This window comes from Phyllobates terribilis, unplaced genomic scaffold, assembly GCF_046119375.1.
Source record: "Phyllobates terribilis strain yellow unplaced genomic scaffold, ASM4611937v1 Scaffold_2__4_contigs__length_985480577, whole genome shotgun sequence".
Taxonomy (NCBI): domain Eukaryota; kingdom Metazoa; phylum Chordata; class Amphibia; order Anura; family Dendrobatidae; genus Phyllobates; species Phyllobates terribilis.
Window position 1 is genome coordinate 262680082 of NW_027362762.1, and position 17296 is coordinate 262697377.

Genomic DNA, 17296 nt, shown 5'->3' on the forward strand with positions numbered 1-17296 from the left:
AAGGAGATTGTCAAGCTTCATGGCGTTTCCACGGATATTGTTTCTGATAGAGGACCTCAGTTTGTGGCTCTCTTTTAGAGTGCTTTTTGTGACAGGTTGGGAGTCCATTTGTCATTTTAATCTGGGTATCATCCTGAGTCTAATGGACAGACTGAAAGAAAGAACCAGGATGTAGAACAGTTTTTGCGATGTTTTGTGGCGGACAATCAAGAGGTGTGGTCTGAGATTCTGCCTCGCGCAGAATTTGCTCTTAACAATCATACATCCTCCTCAGCTGGGTGTTCTCCTTTTTTTGTTGTACTGGGAGACATCCGTCTTTTGGTTCGTTCTCCAAATTGGTGTCGGCGGTGCCTGAGGAGGAGAATTTTTCCGGTGATTTGGAGAGAGTTTGGACTAATGTACGTTGCAACCTTCAAGAGGCTAACAAGAAGTGCAAGAAGTATTTTTACAGGAAACGAAAGGAGGTTTTGTTTACTGTGGGTGACATGGTTTGGTTGTCCTCAAGGAACTTGCAGTTGAGGGTTCCCTCTAAAAAACTGGGTCCTAAGTTTGTGGGTCCATTTAAAGTGCTTCAGGTTGTTAACCTGTCTGCGGTTAGGTTGGATGTTCCTACTTCCTGGAAGATTAATCCTGTGTTTCATGTTTCCTTGTTGAAAAAGGCGGATGTATCTGATTGGGATGCCACTATCTCAGTTCCTCCTGTTGTGGAAGACGGCGAATATGAAATTTCACGTATCTTGAATTCTAGATGGCATAGAGGGAGAGTACAGTATCTCGTCTCCTGGAAGGGTTTCAGTCCCGAATATAATTTCTGGGTAAGGGCGGATGATGTCTCTTCTCCTAGGCTTGTTAGAGCTTTCCACAAGAGGTTACAGGACAGGCCTGGGCCTGGAGGATCCGGAGGATCCTCTTAAAAGAGGGGGTACTGTTAGAACCCTCCTGTTTGTTTTTTCCATCTTGTGTTTTGCGGTCACGTGACCATCTGCCTTTATATTCCAGCTCCGCCTTTTTGACTGTGCTGGACTTCAGTGTTGTTTGACTGTTTTGCTAGCCAGGTGCTTCGGTGCCTATATCTCTCAGTTCGCTTGGTCCTTTGGGACCTCTAGTACCTTTTTGTCAGTTTATCTTTTGTTTTCTGCAACAACTTTCTCTGTTCAGGAGGTATCCCATTTTTGTTCCAGTCCTTAGTTCTTTTAGGGACCCCTTCCCTTTATTCTATAGGTCTTCGTTAAGACTAGCCTAGGACTAAGGTGGGTGTGTTTGCTAGGAACAGGCAGTCTGCTACATCGTATGGATTCAGCTTAGTCTTACTGTAGGGAAAGCTTTCCCCTTCTTTTCTTAGTTCTTGTTTGCAGATCATAACAGTACCTTCATTAGAATCACCAGAGTAATACAAAATATAAAAGTAATTAAAAAATTATAAATGGGTTCATTTTAATTGTAAAAGAGCAACACTAAAATGGTAATAATAATACATTAGTAAGTAAGTTAGTGTAGTGTTTGTGTTGGGGAAGTAAGGTTGAACTTGATGAACCTAGGTCTTTATTCAACCTATGTTACTATGTTACTATTTTTATGTGATTTTTAAATTAAAAGTTAGTTTTCCAGCTAACAGACAATTTTACCTAAGTCGGTTTTACAATGTTCTCTGGAACTCCAACTATTGACACACACTGTAAACTGTGGCCTTAGCATGAGGCTAATTGTGTCATTCATGAATGATTGTTTATTTACTTTAAATATTTTAGATATGCTGGAGAGTAACACATTGGGGCACTGATTCATCAAGATCGGCGTATGTCTGGAAAGTGACATGCTCCTCCGTGTGCACCTTGCCACAAATTTTACTCAAGTCTAGGACAGAATAAGATTTGGGATGTAAGGAACACCACTTCATTAATTTGACAAGCAGAGGTTGCCATGACCTTGTTCCACCCAGCTCCACCCACTTTGTCGAACCTTGGCGAAAATAGAGTGAGAAAACCAAAAGTCAAAAAATTATAGCACAGCTTCACATTGCCCAAATTTCAATGCTTTTTGGGTCAGAATTCTGGTGTAAAAGCCTTGCTGAATAGGGCCCCTTAGTCTACAAGTATGCTTGTTTTAAATTGTACTAAAACTCTCCTGCTTTTATTGCTTGCACTGCTCATACCATCAGTAAAGACTATTAGCTAAAATAACAAATAATGAAGTTCTAAATATCAGCACTATTACCCAAAAGGGATGCCCATACTGAACATTTTGGCTGTAATTCACTAGTGTATCAAGGTCTGCATACTCTACACTTCCACCTCCTAATCTGAAGGATGCTTTAGTGGACACAAACCTGACACACTATTAAATTGCAGCCAAAAGGTTCAACATGGACATCCCCAAATGGGTAATAGTGCTGAAATTTTGAACTTCATTATTTATTCTTTTAGCTATTAGTCCTTGTATGACCTGTGCAAACAACGAAAGCAGGAGATTTTTAGTACAACTTAGATTGAGCATGCATGGTTTTTAATATATTTTCTACAAATCTTAGGTTGATATGAATGGTATAGTGGGTTATAAGATGCAGTATTATTTTTTTATTTCATTTTTTGTGGCTTACCTCAACTCAGAATGTTTTTCTTTGCTGTAATTGCTTATTTTCATTACGTGCTTTGGTTATGGTTCCTATGCGCAATAAAAATGGTATGCACCAACAAAAGCCATTTTACCAATTTAATACCTTGAAGAATGTTTATAGTGCACTTACTGTAAAGGGATATGCACACCAAATAACTATGTACATTACATGGACCCTGTTTTTAAATTCAGAAAATTGCAAATTAAAATAAAGGCTATACATATTCTAAAAAAAACCCACCATGAAAATTCTGCTGTGAATTTGTATAGGTGTAAATCCAATTCCACACCAAAATGTGCATGTATATTTTTCACACCAAGAGGCCAATTCTTCAGTGCTTACACCATTCAAAAAGTTGTTTGGCATTTTGAAGGTGTTCAAAAATGTTGCAATTTTTAGCATATTCACATCAGTCCCTGCCAACTCAGCGAAATTGGCAGAGCATAGGTGGAATAGGGTGTGGAGATACCTGCTGCCAAATTAATTGCAAGTTATGCCATTTTAGTGGCATAAGCAGAAGTTTTACTCCATTCCCTACGTGGAGTAGCATGCCACTGAGAAGATGTGTCAAATTTATTGAGTATTGTGCACCTCTTAATGATTTTGATGCATCTTACCCGACCATGCCCATTCATTATGACTGGTTGTGTACAATCGGCCCCTAAATCTATAAAGTTAAAAGAGTGGACTTAGCTTAACCCTATTCATGGTCACTGAGAATTCTAGCAGCAAATCACAAAACACGTAGGATGCTTTGACACTATATGCAGTCTTTTTCAAGTAGCCCTCATGAAGGGTCAAACTGTTGTATGTTTTGTGATTTGCTGATGAAATAAACACTGCACATTTTTTGAAGAACTCATTGGATATTATCAAACATTCTTTCATTTTTGTCATTAGTGACCCATAAGGATTCCTAGGCTTGATGAGTTTTGTACCATAATGCTAATTGCATCAAGTGAATGTGCTTCTGACAACCAATAAATTTGCTAATCCTAAATTTAGCAGTTTGGTAAAATAAATTATTCTATTCCAGCAAATGTGGCCATCGTATTCAGAATGCCAACCAAATGTGAATTTAACAAGTACTTATTTTTACTTTGTTTCTCTTCAAACACACAGTTTTAGATAACAATGTCCAGTCACTACTACCGGAACTATGTAAGCAAGCACATTGTAAATAATCATCTTTATGTTAATATTATTACTGGACAATAAGGCAGTAATTGGCCTTGATGACGAATGACTTGTACTTAACCTGTCTGCTATCAGTTTGCTGGTGTTTTGCTTTGTTAGATTTTCTTCTTTGCTGAAACCTATTTCATCCCACTTATTATATTTTTAAGTGCAAATATCCAAATAACAAGCTACAGTAATGCATCCTAAACTAATTATAGTACATACTATTTTCTATTTATGGAAGCAACAAGCAATATCCATTTCCTGGCTTTATAGTGTATAGCATATTAAGAAAAGTAGAAACTAATTTTTCTTTACATAGCTAGTATACCCTTTAGATAGAAACATAAACCTACAATTTATAGTAATGTTACTTGCGGAACTTTCTCAATATACTGCCTTTACAAGTAAAAAAATAGTAGGCAAAAGGTGAGATTGGTCAGGAAATCCAATTCTTCAGGCCATTCTCTTATTTTATAAATATATTTGACATTTAAAAAAAAACAAAAAAAAACATGGTTTAGATGCATATAAAATTTTTAAATGTTTTATTACCTATTGGATTTCTATTTCTCTAATGCTTCCATGTATTTTTCTAAGTAGAACAAGACTTACGACATCTCACAGGTTGAAACACTACTTATATTATAGTTAAGACCTAACTAATTAACAGGTAAGTATAAGAAAAGATTGTTGCAAGACAACTATTTAATATGCTGTACGTAAAAACAATGTCATAGTAAACAGAATAATAAAAAGTAGGATGAAAAATAAATATAAAAAAGGAGCATTCTTTCTGTATAATTTACTGCACACTGTTTCTGCATAGAAACACTGAACAGTGAAGGAATTAAGTCAGGGTTGCCTTCACAGAAAACATGCAAGGCTTGATTTCACATACAGTGATCCCTCAAGTTACAATATTAAATTGTTTTTGAGATATCTATTCTGAAGGTAAATACTGGTCAAATAAAAAAAGTAATCCTACTGATGAAAGACTCGGTGGGTACACAACTGTATTTGATTGATCTTTGAAATACATTATATAGTATGAGGAACAATATCCAAGATGTGTTTTGGAAAAAGCTATTATGGTCCATTGTCTTCATAACTGCCAATTGATAAAACCCTTTTGAAGAAACAAGAGTTTTGTTGGAAAAGTTACTGATAAACATGAATGCAAGCCATAGTTCTTAATCTTGCACTGCTTTGATATGAATGGGGAAAGAATTATAACATTAAACTATTTAATTTTAGTTGGAAAGAAAGTTATTTTGACCTATGTGAAAAGGAAATTTGTATGAGTAAAAAGATAATCGACCAGTGGAACAGGCTGTGAATCACCTGACAGGCGAGCAAAACGCTTGTTCGTCAGGTGAAATGTTTGCTAAGCTTGCTTACAAATCATCATTTTGTGCACATGGGAAGTGCGGCTGTCCTGACTAAACAGGCTACTAAATGACCATAGTTTGACTCACATGTAAACGATCGGCAGTTGTTTAACAGCTGTGATCATGTATTGATAAACATTATATGAAATTTTACAGCACCATAAAATAGTGTTGAATGAGAAGAAAGCATTAGCTTAAGAGTAGACCTATGGAGACACTGTAGTTCTTATATGATAATAATTAACAGAATTGTCTGCTATAAATGGGTTTTATAGTAAATTTGTAAAAAACTGGAATAATAATAAAGCGCAAATAGGGTCTTATCCAAAACAGTGGTGAGACCAAAGGCAATGCTACTCACCTGGTAAGGTTGTATATCCACAACCACTGAATAGCTCAAGGCTGATGCAGACCCATGGCTTGGAAAAGTTAAAATTAATATAAGGGTTAATCTGCACTGCCGGAATGGTAAAATGGAAGAGGAGAACAATATCCAGGAATGCGGTTTATTAGTCAATGCATTTGAAAGTTCCAAACTTCATCAGGACAAACCACAATGTCCAACCACTGTGGTTTGTCCTGATAAAGACGTTGGGAACTACAAAACGTGTTGACTAATAAACTGCATTTCTGGATATTGTTCTCCTCTTCCATTCTACTATACTGGCATCACAGATTAACTCTTACATTCCTTTTCCCTTTTATAATAAATTTGGCATATCTTGTACTGTCCTAAAGACAAAATGAGCAGATATAGATTTCTGCTAGATTTTGCCCCGTTTTTTTTTTTTAAGCATTAGTGAATATGTTCTAGTTAACCCTCTACATCTTTTTACACTTTTTAAAATTGACTAGAAAGGAAATTGCTAATTATTGTGCAAATATGTCGTGCACCATAATTTGTTCATATATTTATATGCCACAAATTATATGAAAATGGCTAAATAAATTCCACTCCCCCTATAACTTGGGACCAAAGCAAAATCTGGGTACCTGAAATCATGCCAGATCTAAAATTTAATTAGGTTATGTTTGACTGATAGCTATTTGTCCTCACTGTTGAGTGCATATGCTCAGGAGGTACAGTATGTGCCCCACAGTGGCCATACTCAGTATGGATGCCGATACATCCATCTACCATAGTGGCGCATTGTAAAGAAATGTATACTGCATAATATATGTATGTTTCTCTGCAATGTCCCCCTATATGGGAAAGTGCAGTCTACTGTGCTTTCCTATACAGTAAAACAGCCAGTATGCAGAAAGATACCTTTCAGATGGTGTGAAGATCTGAGGTTCTGGGTTTTAAATAATCACCTAGGCAGGTTAACGATGCTACAATATTTTATTCCTCACATCCATGTTAAGGGTATGTGCACATGATCAGTGTTCACTGCGGATTGGACGCAGTGCAAGTGCACAAATGCAATCCGCGGTGACCAGATGTTACAGCATAGTGGATGGGATTTATACAAATCCCATGTCCACTATGTGTCTGTGGCACACCTGCCATTTGCATAATGAGCGGAAGCTGGAGGCGGCTCGTCTGCAAGCTCTGGGCCGCAGTCGGCTCTGGATCATGTGGACGTAGCCTAATACAGCAATTAAAAGTAAATGGCCAAAATACAGTTGTCTCAGCCCTCAAGTTCCCAACCTGGGATCAGTAGTTCCACTGATTTTGTATCAGGCAATACTCACTGTCTCCCAACTTTTGGTTGGCCCACAGATTTCGTATCTCCAGCCAATATAGTTTGTAGCCACAGTCCACGATCCTCCAGATAAAACGATGGAAGCAAAGGTATCCAGTAGCAACAGTCCTTTAAGAAAGTTTAACTCCAAATGACATATCCACAACTGTAGCACATTTATCCAGCTTAGTCAGTAACTAATCTCCAACACTCCGTAAGCTATCCATCCATCGGCTGCACATCCACAGCCATAGATCCTATCCCTTCGGCGTCCTTCCACCAACTCCCCACTAAACATGTGGCTTCTTTTTTCCTTCACTGGGATCATCCCCTTGAATTCACAGAACTGCTCTCACCCTCCCCCCCAAAGCTAAGTGTGCATTAGTGGAGGTATTTTTCTTGAGCCCATCACCTGGGTCTGAATGTGAGACTCCCTTTGGTGACGGCTCCACCTGAATTTCTTTCAACACATACACAATGGGCTTAGATGCTTTTTAAACAATGGTTAGAGGCTCCTGGGATACTAATGAGATTACACTTTACAAGTAAAATTAGTGTGCATAAACTGATGAGCAAGCGGAACATTAATAAAACACAGCAAGCAAATCTCTAATAAGACCCAATAATATTCATGGCGCCGGTGCTCCATGCTGGAAAAGTCTCATAGTCTTTAAGTGGGCAGCTCCTCACAGGTGGAATAAAAAAGAATACACGTTTGGCCTCCATCTGATGAACAGGGGCTTATGGGAATGCTGCAGTGTTTTTAAGTCCTGAAAATCTCCCTTTGTATAACATAAGCGAAGTGTATAGACATAGTGTATACTTATTCTAAGGTGTATGGGGACTCTTAAATTAGCCATTATCCGATGCATTCCAGGCAGATATTACCTTCTCAGGTTTGGGGCATGGAAACAAATTAAATTCCTCAAAAATTCTTGACACCATTTATAGTTATTTATTAATATTACTGTGGTTTCTGCGTCACAAGTACAAATTTAGTTTGCTTTGGTATAAACCACCCTTATATTTTAGTAAGTTGAGCCATTATTCAAATTATAACATAATGTTCCTATTAATCAAACAACATAATATATACACAGATATCATTATTAGATTATTAAAGCACAGCACAAAGTTACACAAAACTGGACTATATCTACATTCAAGTTTCAAAGCCATGGTCAGAACAATATGCTTCAATGTTTATTGTGCTGAAATTTTACATGAGGACTTTCTTGCTTTCTTCAGAAGTTCATTGTTTTCCCCATATAATTTACATGGTGTTAGCATCACTACTTTTCCCCTATCCACATTATCAGTTTGTAAACCTTAGTACATCTGAAAGGAATCCTAAAAGAAAATCATGTTTCACAGTCCATTCTACTAACAAGAAAATGGAAAAGGAATTTCGAATTATTCCAGTAATTGCTTAATTAGCAAAATCTAATTAACACTGCATGAGGTCTAAATCAATTTAGATAATTTTCATTGTAGATGAATTTCCATTAATTTTGCTAAAATAAGTCCAGCCTTGTCATATATTTGTTTGAATCTCAAGAGATGGCACATTGCCAAGATATGACTGATATAGTATCGTATTGATATGCTATTTTTAGTTTTATGTTTCCTAGGACAGCTTATTCCATAAAAAGGTCTAACCTAAAGGAATAGTTGATTAAACATAAATAAACAATGATATAAGTGAAGGACAACTAAATGTAACTATGTCTACAGGAAGTGTCTCTTGGCAGCCTGCATAAAATAATCAATTTTATTTTGAAGAATAATCTCAGCGTACCATACTATCTAATATTCCAATTAGCTTTACACACACACACTCACAAACCTGCTTACAAAATAGGTGATTTTATTCTGTCGTGCTGCCAAGCAGTTCAGAATGTCAGGGTCTGGTCCTACATTAAGATTGGTGTTTAATGTGTTCTGTGAATATAATACAAACAGGGGAATAACAACCTTCTTCTAACCAAGGGTCACATTGTCACACTGTACTGTTTAAAGGAACATTAAACCTATAAATACATTTTTAAATTAAGCAAGAAATATAATTTTGCTCACAGTTTCTTAGTTTGTAGCATTTCCTACAACATCTTAAATAGTCATTTAGTAGAATTCTACAGAATACAGGGGCTAAACTTCTACTTTTATGTCCGGCTGAAGCCCCAACCTCCTAACCAAATGAGCAGAGCTTAGTGATCAATAATGTATCACGCAATGTGATACAGCAGCATTTCAGCTCCTGAATGGAACCATTTTCAAGACTGAAAATGGCTCCTTGTAGGAGCAGAAACATTGCTCTGTCACATTGAGCAAATGTGACAGAGGGGAGGTAACGCTGGAGTTCTTGGAGCGTTACCTCCCCTTTATGGTTTGCTACAATGTACCTATACATATTCCCTTGCTTTTACACTGATTTAAACATGTAAATTAGTCTATAGAAAAAATTACTAACTGTGTAGATGAAGGTTAATGACTTTACGGTTAATTAGAAATGGTAGCAATTCTACTATGTATGGAGTAGGGGTTTTCCCTCCAACAAAAGTTCATTTTAATCCTTGGCTGTCTGACCGTGTGTGGAACATGGTCTGATCATACCACAGCTCCTGGGCAGGGGAGGAAGCAATGGATTATACAGACATTACAGCATGGGATTCTATTTGTGAGGTAAAACATTTCACGGACTGTTTTTAAGCAATGTTTTAGCTCATAGAAAGAATCAGCTGTGATCCCCTGCTGTAATGTCTGTATACTCTTTTGCAGCCTCCCCTGGCCAGGAAATATGCTATGACCAGACTATGTTCCTGTACGGTGAGACACGGCCATTACACAAAACATAGCAGTGCCACATTTATAAGATTATCAGGAACATTTTTTTTAAACATATCCAATTGTGGAACTTTATATTATCCAAAGATCTATTGATTAAAATGTTGATTAAAATTAACTTTGTTTGTAGGAAAACCCCATTTAACTATATTACTAAAATTAAATCTAAAATTAAAATCTATTAAAGACCTATCTACTCATATTGCCACAGAAAGAAATGAACTGGAGTATAAGTTGGTGTACATGCAATGTGTAGGAGCATGTTCACACTGGCCATTAAACAGACTAAACTTAAGATAGAAACAAAATCAACATATACCCTGCTATAAGTAAGTTAAAAGCAATAGTGCATATAAATAACATAGGGTACTTAGTAAACACTGTTTTTGATGAAAAAAAGTAAAAGCCATCGCACCAGCAGCAAGATGTACCTCAGTGTGAATAAGGGCAGGACTGGGGACCAACAATGGATATTGAACAATGGGAAGCTATATCAACTTTATGTCCAGCTCAAAGAAAGGGAGACCATGCCCTTGTGTGTACTGAGTGCAAGAACCTAAAACAAAACCGAAATAAATGAACAGGAGTGTAAGTTGGAATACATGCAACGTATAAAAGCTAGAAGTTTTTATTATGAGTATGAATAAAATTGCCACTAAGAGGCATTACTGTCTCCCATGAATGGAACTTGAGGTTGTCTCTCCACTCCAGCAGTTTTCAGTACATCAGTCTAATCAAATTTCTAAAGAGTGAGCCTAATGTTCCTAATAATTCAGTATAAAGTATGTTTGAATATCAGTGTCCAACCTCCTGCAGCATACAATATGCTATAGTTCACTGGCAGAGGGCAAGGAGAAAGTTTTTGCAGTTTCTGAAAATAAGCTACCATGGTGCTTGAAAGTTTGTCAACCCTCTAGAATTTTTCAGATTTCTGAATAAATGTAAACTAAAGCTACATCAGATTTTTACACAAGTCCGAAAAGTCCAAATCAAACAAATCAGTAAAAAATATTAGATTTTGTGTTTTTTTATTATGGAAAATAATCCAATATCAAATGCCTTTCATTTTCAAAAGTATGTGAATCTTTAGATTTAGCAGATAATTTGAAGGTCAAATTAAAGTCTGGTTGTTTTCCATCAATAGGATGAAAATTAGATGTGAATGGGTGACTTGTATTATTTTAACAGGGATCTATTAAAGTCTGATAATCAAAACACGATTGTTGAAGTGTATCATGGCATGAACCAAAGGAGGTTTCTGATGACCTCAGAAGAGTTGTTAATGCACATTAGGCTGAAAAAGGTTACAAAACAATCTGTAAAGTGTTTGGACTCCACTAATTCACAGTCAGACAGACTGTGTAGAAATGAAACAAATTCACGACAGTTATTACCACAGGCAATTATAGTCTTACAGTGCTGGGGTCCTGGGTTCAAATCCCACCAAGGACAACATCTGCAAGGAGATTGTATGTTCTCCCTATATTTGTGTAGGTTTTTTCCGGGTACAACGGTTTCTTACCACACCCAAGACACACTGATAGGGAATTTAAAATGAGTGCTCTAATGGAGATAGTGATGATGATGTCTGTAAAGAACATGGAAAATTACTGGTGCTATATAAGCGAGTAAAATAAAATAATTCAATTTTTAGATCACTACACTTTCATGATAAACTAATTCAAAGAAATGACAAGGGGGAACTCCTAACCTCAACACAGAGGAAACCCACATAAACAAATTCCATTCTGAGGTGGGAAAGTAATCATCCAATCCCCCTTAAGAAAGAAATACAGTGGTGGCCAAAAGTATTGGCACCCCTGCAATTCTGTCAGATAATACTCAGTTTCTTCCTGAAAATGATTGCAATAACAAATTCTTTGGCATTATTATCTTCATTTAATTTGCTTGCAAGGAAAAAACACAAAAGAGAATGAAGCAAAAATCAAATCATTGATCATTTCACACAAAACTCCAAAAATGGGCCTGACAAAAGTATTGGCACCCTCAGCCTAATACTTGGTTGCACAACCTTTAGCCAAAATAACTGCGAACAACCGCTTCCGGTAACCATCAATGAGTTTCTTACAATGCTCTGCTGGAATTGTAGACCATTCTTCTTTGGCAAACTGCTCCAGGTCCCTGATATTTGAAGGGTGCCTTCTCCAAACTGCCATTTTGAGATCTCTCCACAGGTGTTCTATGGGATTCAGGTCTGGACTCATTGCTGGTCACCTTAGAAGTCTCCAGTGCTTTCTCTCAAACCATTTTATAGTGCTTTTGGAAGTGTGTTTTGGGTCATTGTCCTGCTGGAAGACCCATGACCTCTGAGGGAGACCCAGCTTTCTCACACTGGGCCCTACATTATGCTGCAAAATTTGTTGGTAGTCTTCAGACTTCATAATGCCATGCATAAGGTCAAGCAGTCCAGTGCCAGAGGCAGCAAAGCAACCCTAAAACATCAGGGAACCTCCGCCATGTTTGACTGTAGGGACCGTGTTCTTTTCTTTGAATGCCTCTTTTTTTTTCCTGTACACTCTATGTTGATGCTTTTTCCCAAAAAGCTCTACTTTTGTCTCATCTGACCAGAGAACATTCTTCCAAAACGTTTTAGGCTTTCTCAGGTAAGTTTTGGCAAACTCCAGCCTGGCTTTTTTATGTCTCGGGGTAAGAAGTGGGGTCTTACTGGGTATCCTACCATACAGTCCCTTTTCATTCAGACGCCGACGGATAGTACGGGTTGACACTGTTACACACTCGGACTGCAGGGCAGCTTGAACTTGTTTGGATGTTGGTCGAGGTTCTTTATCCACCATCCGCACAATCTTGTGTTGAAATCTCTCGTCAATTTTTCTTTTCCATCCATATCTAGGGAGGTTAGCCACAGTGCCATGGACTTTAAACTTCTTGATGACACTGCGCATGGAAAACACAGGAACATTCAGGTCTTTGGAGATGGACTTGTAGCCTTGAGATTGCTCATGCTTCCTCACAATTTGGTTTCTCAAGTCCTAAGACAGTTCTTTGGTCTTCTTTCTTTTCTCCATGCTCAATGTGGTACACACAATGACCCAGGACAGAGGTTGAGTCAACTTTAATCCATGTTAACTGGCTGCAAGTGTGATTTAGTTATTGCCAACACCTGTTAGGTGCCACAGGTAAGTTACAGGTGCTGTTAATTACACGAATTAGAGAAGCATCACATGATTTTTCAAACAGTGCCAATACTTTTGTCCACCCCCTTTTATAGGTTAGGTGGGGAATTATATCCAATTTGGCTTTAGGGCAATTCTTTTTGTGTTTTTTCATTGAAGACAAATTAAATGAAGATAATAATGCCAAAGAATTTGTGTTTGCAATCATTTTCAGGAAGAAACTGAGTATTATCTGACAGAATTGCAGGGGTGCCAATACTTTTGGCCACCACTGTACCTAAGGGCCAGTACATGAGGATACAGAGAAATTGCTCTGACACTAGATCTTTTGATCAACAAGCGAATGACTTGTGAATCAGGTTTTTGGAAAGGGGTTACCAAAAGGTGTTATAAAGGAAGATATAGAGAAACAATTAGAAAAGATCGTTGGACCATTATTGTAAATAAGCACCTGTACTTTTTGTCACCCCCACCTTATTGTAGATTGTAAGCTCTTACGAGCAGGGTCGTCATTATTTTTGCTTTAATTATTGTATTTTCTTTAACTATGTTACTTATGACTTTTATACGTGAATTTCTGAATTGTAAAGCGCTGCGGAATATGTTGGTGCTATATAAATAAAGATTATTATTATTAATAATCAACTCCTTATTCCTGCACCTAAAGTGGAGGAAGACAAAATTACGCTTCGGTTTATTACAACCTTTTCAAATCAAGCCAAAAATGTGAAAGAAATACTCCAGAAGCACTGGCCCATACTACCAATAGACAAGGACATTGGAGACAAGATCAAAACATTCCCACAAATTACATACAGAAAGGGTAGATATCTGAAAGACAGACTGGTTTATAGTCATTATGCGCCACATATCTCTTCTACCTGGGTGAATAACAAAACAAAAGGTTGATTCAAATGTATAGGTTGTGTAGCCTGCAGTTCAATGGCACTTGGTAAAGAATTTAGTAATGTCACAGGATAGACCTATCGTATTAGACACTTTTTTAAAGGGGTTGCCTGGTCAAAAGTGATGTCTGTAGTCACTCTGTGTGACTGCAGACTTAAGAATTCTCCCAGTGTGCACACTGTGCGCTGCGGGGATTCGTCGACTTCAGGCCCTGGGACTGGAGGGTATGCTTAAGTTATAACATACCTGCAGCCAGTTGGCACCGCCTAGCTCCATACACATGTATATAGTGAGGCCATGCCCCGTCTATTGAGGCAAACGGCCGGTAGGCGCCTCCGACTAGAAGGTGCAGCCTCGCTCAATACAAGTGTATGGAGAGCGAGGCCACGCCCACTGGCCGGGGGTAAGTATAACACATACATACCCTCCAGTCCTGGGTTTGAAGCCGGCGAATCCCTGCACCGCACAGTGCATGCAGTGGGGGGATTCATAAGTCTGCAGTCACACAGAGTGACTGCAGACTTATCACTTTATACTGGACATCTCCTTTAACTGTCGATCAAAGAGCATTATTTACAAAGCCACATGTGAATCTGGTCTAGAATATGTAGGAAAAACTAAGAGGGAGTTTAGGAAAAGGGTAGGGGAACATTTACGAGACATCACCAACAGGAGAGATATATCTATAGCCAAACATAATAATTATCATCATCAAGGCTGTAGTATGGTATTGAAGTATATGGGAATATACAAAATTGATGCTCCTCTCCGAGGAGGAGATTGGGACAGGAGAATCCTTCAAAGTGAAGCAAAATGGATTTTCCATTTAGAAGCCACCTCCCCAACAGAAGTGAATGAGCAACTTTCGTTCAGCTGTTTCCTTTAGGTTAGGATGAGATAGGGACAATCAGATTAGGGACAGATGACGTTGAGTGTGAGCGCCATATGCACAGGTTTTTAGGGTGCCAACCCCTGCGGTAAGGAAAGGTGAGTCTCTTCAGTCAGCTTTAAGATAGAGTCATCTAGTGTCAAACATAATTCCATTCCATTATAAATTTTCCCCAAATATCTGAAGTATCTAAATACTCCCTTATTTTTATCTGCCCCATTCCAACACTCTAATATTAAACCCCTTTTTTCCGATATGAGTATTTGTACCTCTCTGTGAAGCCTGGTGTCAGGGACTTTTTCTGGTTTAAAAGCACTCCTGTATAGTGTTGAGCATTCCGATACTGAAATATCGGGTATCGGCCGATATTCGCGGTATTGGAATTCCGATACTTAATTCCGATACTTTTAGAATATCGTATACCCGAATCGGAAGTTCCCATAATGCAATGAGTCAGTTTCATTTTATTCAGCCAATGAGGATCCTAAGAAGTGTGGGCACATCCTGTTAGGCATGTAGGCATGTTAACTAATGGCATGGCTGTGATTGGCTGCTGAAATGATGTCATGATGCACTATAAAAGCCGCCGCCGCCATTTTGAGCTCACTCTGCTGTGAATTCAGTTAGGGATAGGACGCTGTTGTTCTGAGGGACAGTTTTAGCTACCTATTTGCTCTATTCTGCTTTACCCAAGCTACTTTATAAATTGCTGTGCCTTGCAGCGCTAGTGCACAGTTCTCTGTGCTGTTCACCACTGTCTGCAAGGTCTCCGTGTGTGAGTGCAGCTCACGCTGTAGTGTGTGCTTCAGCCAAGTCTGGTTGTAGTGCGCTCAGCGTGCGTCACTGCCTCATACATTGTCCTTTTTTGCTAATTGATAATTTTTCCTGATTTCTCCTATTAGTGTGGGAGTTCCATCCGTATTCAGCTAAATTGGTTCCAAACACATTATATAGGAGTAGATAGAGAATTTTTTTTGTCTTGCAGGGCTAGTGCACAGTGCTCTGCATCTGCACTGTTCACGCCTGTCTGCAAGGTCTCTGTGTGTGAGTGCAGCTCACGCTGTAGTGTGTGCTTCAGCCACATCTGGTTGTAGTGCGCTCAGCGTACGTCACTGCCTCATACATTGTCCTTTTTTGCTAATTGATCATTTTTCCTGATTTCTCCTATTAGTGTGGTGGTTCCATCCGTATTCAGCTACATTGGTTCCAAACACACTATATAGGAGTAGATAGAGGAGCCTTTCTGCAGCATTGTGCCCTGCAGCCCCAGTCAGATTAGTATTAGCCTATTTTTTGTAGCCTCATCTGTTGCATTGTAGGTTACCTTCCTGCATTGTAATAGCTGCAAAAAGTTTGTGATACTATCGGTATTACATCTTTGGGCACATCCAGTGTCTTTTTGTGACAAAAAAAACCTAAAGTTCACCAAACACTCCACTTTACAGTTGTGTAGGCCACATTAGCTCATATTAAAGTCTAGTCCACACGTTATAAAATTAGTGTTTCTTATACCTGTTAGCAGCTGTTCAGGAATAAGCACACTAAGCCCTTAGTACTTTTCTGCCTATCTTTATTAGTCTACCAAGATGAAGAAGGCAGGGAGAAAGGCATGTGGTCGTGGTCGTGGGCGTGGGGGAGGAGTTTCTGCAGGGAGAGGACGTGAGGATTCTGTGCCTGCTGGGAGAGGACGTGGGGATTCTGTGCCTGCTGCAGGCACCAGTGACGCAGCATCCCCCAGTTTTACCAAGGAACAGTCCTTTATGCGCAGCTTTGTAGGAGCTAGCCGTACCCCACTGCTGCGGGAGGACCAAATTGAAGCCGTTGTCGGATGGATGGCAGCTAACGCATCGACTTCAATTAGTTCCAGATCCTCTCAGGTCCTGAGCACTGAAGAGCACCCTTCTGTCTCTTCACCACCTGCCAAATTGCCCAGGCAGTCAGAGAGCCCTGGAAAGGAGCCATCTCTACTTCTTTTCTCTGAATCTCTTGGCTTGGAAAGAGGGGGCCAGCCAAGCAGAATTCGAGAATTTGAAGAAGAGGTAGTATGCAGTGATGCGCAACCGTTTTGTCTCTCTGAATCTGAAGAGGCAGGTGGGCAAGTGCCTATGGTCAGCAGCACACCTCAGTACGCATCTGATGATGAGACTCAGGTACCACTTTCTGGTGCGTACTGTGCTGTCGAGACTACCCAGGAGAAGCAGTTGTTTGAAGAGCGTGGTGTAGATGATGAGGTCCTTGACCCATCATGGTGTGAGGGACAGGAAGGTGGTGGGAGCAGCTCTGAGGAAGAGATTCCCCGAACGGCCCAAAAAGGAGGGAGAGGGAGGGGGCAGACTTGGTTGCCTGTAGCCTCCACTTCGGCACCCATTAGGAGCATGGCTCTTCCAAAATCCAAAGCGGGCGCTCCCAAGACTTGCAGTGCCTGGTCCTTTTTAGACACAGTTGCAGATGACATTTGCTTTGTCAAAGGCAAGCTGTGTAAGAAGGTGAAAAGAGGGAAAAGTGTCAGCAACCTCAATACCACAAATATGTGGAAACATGTGCGGACCAAGCACGTGGTGGAGTTACAAAAACACACTGAAGACCTAGGCCAACCTACAGCGCCACCTACCACCTCTTCCGCTCGTGTT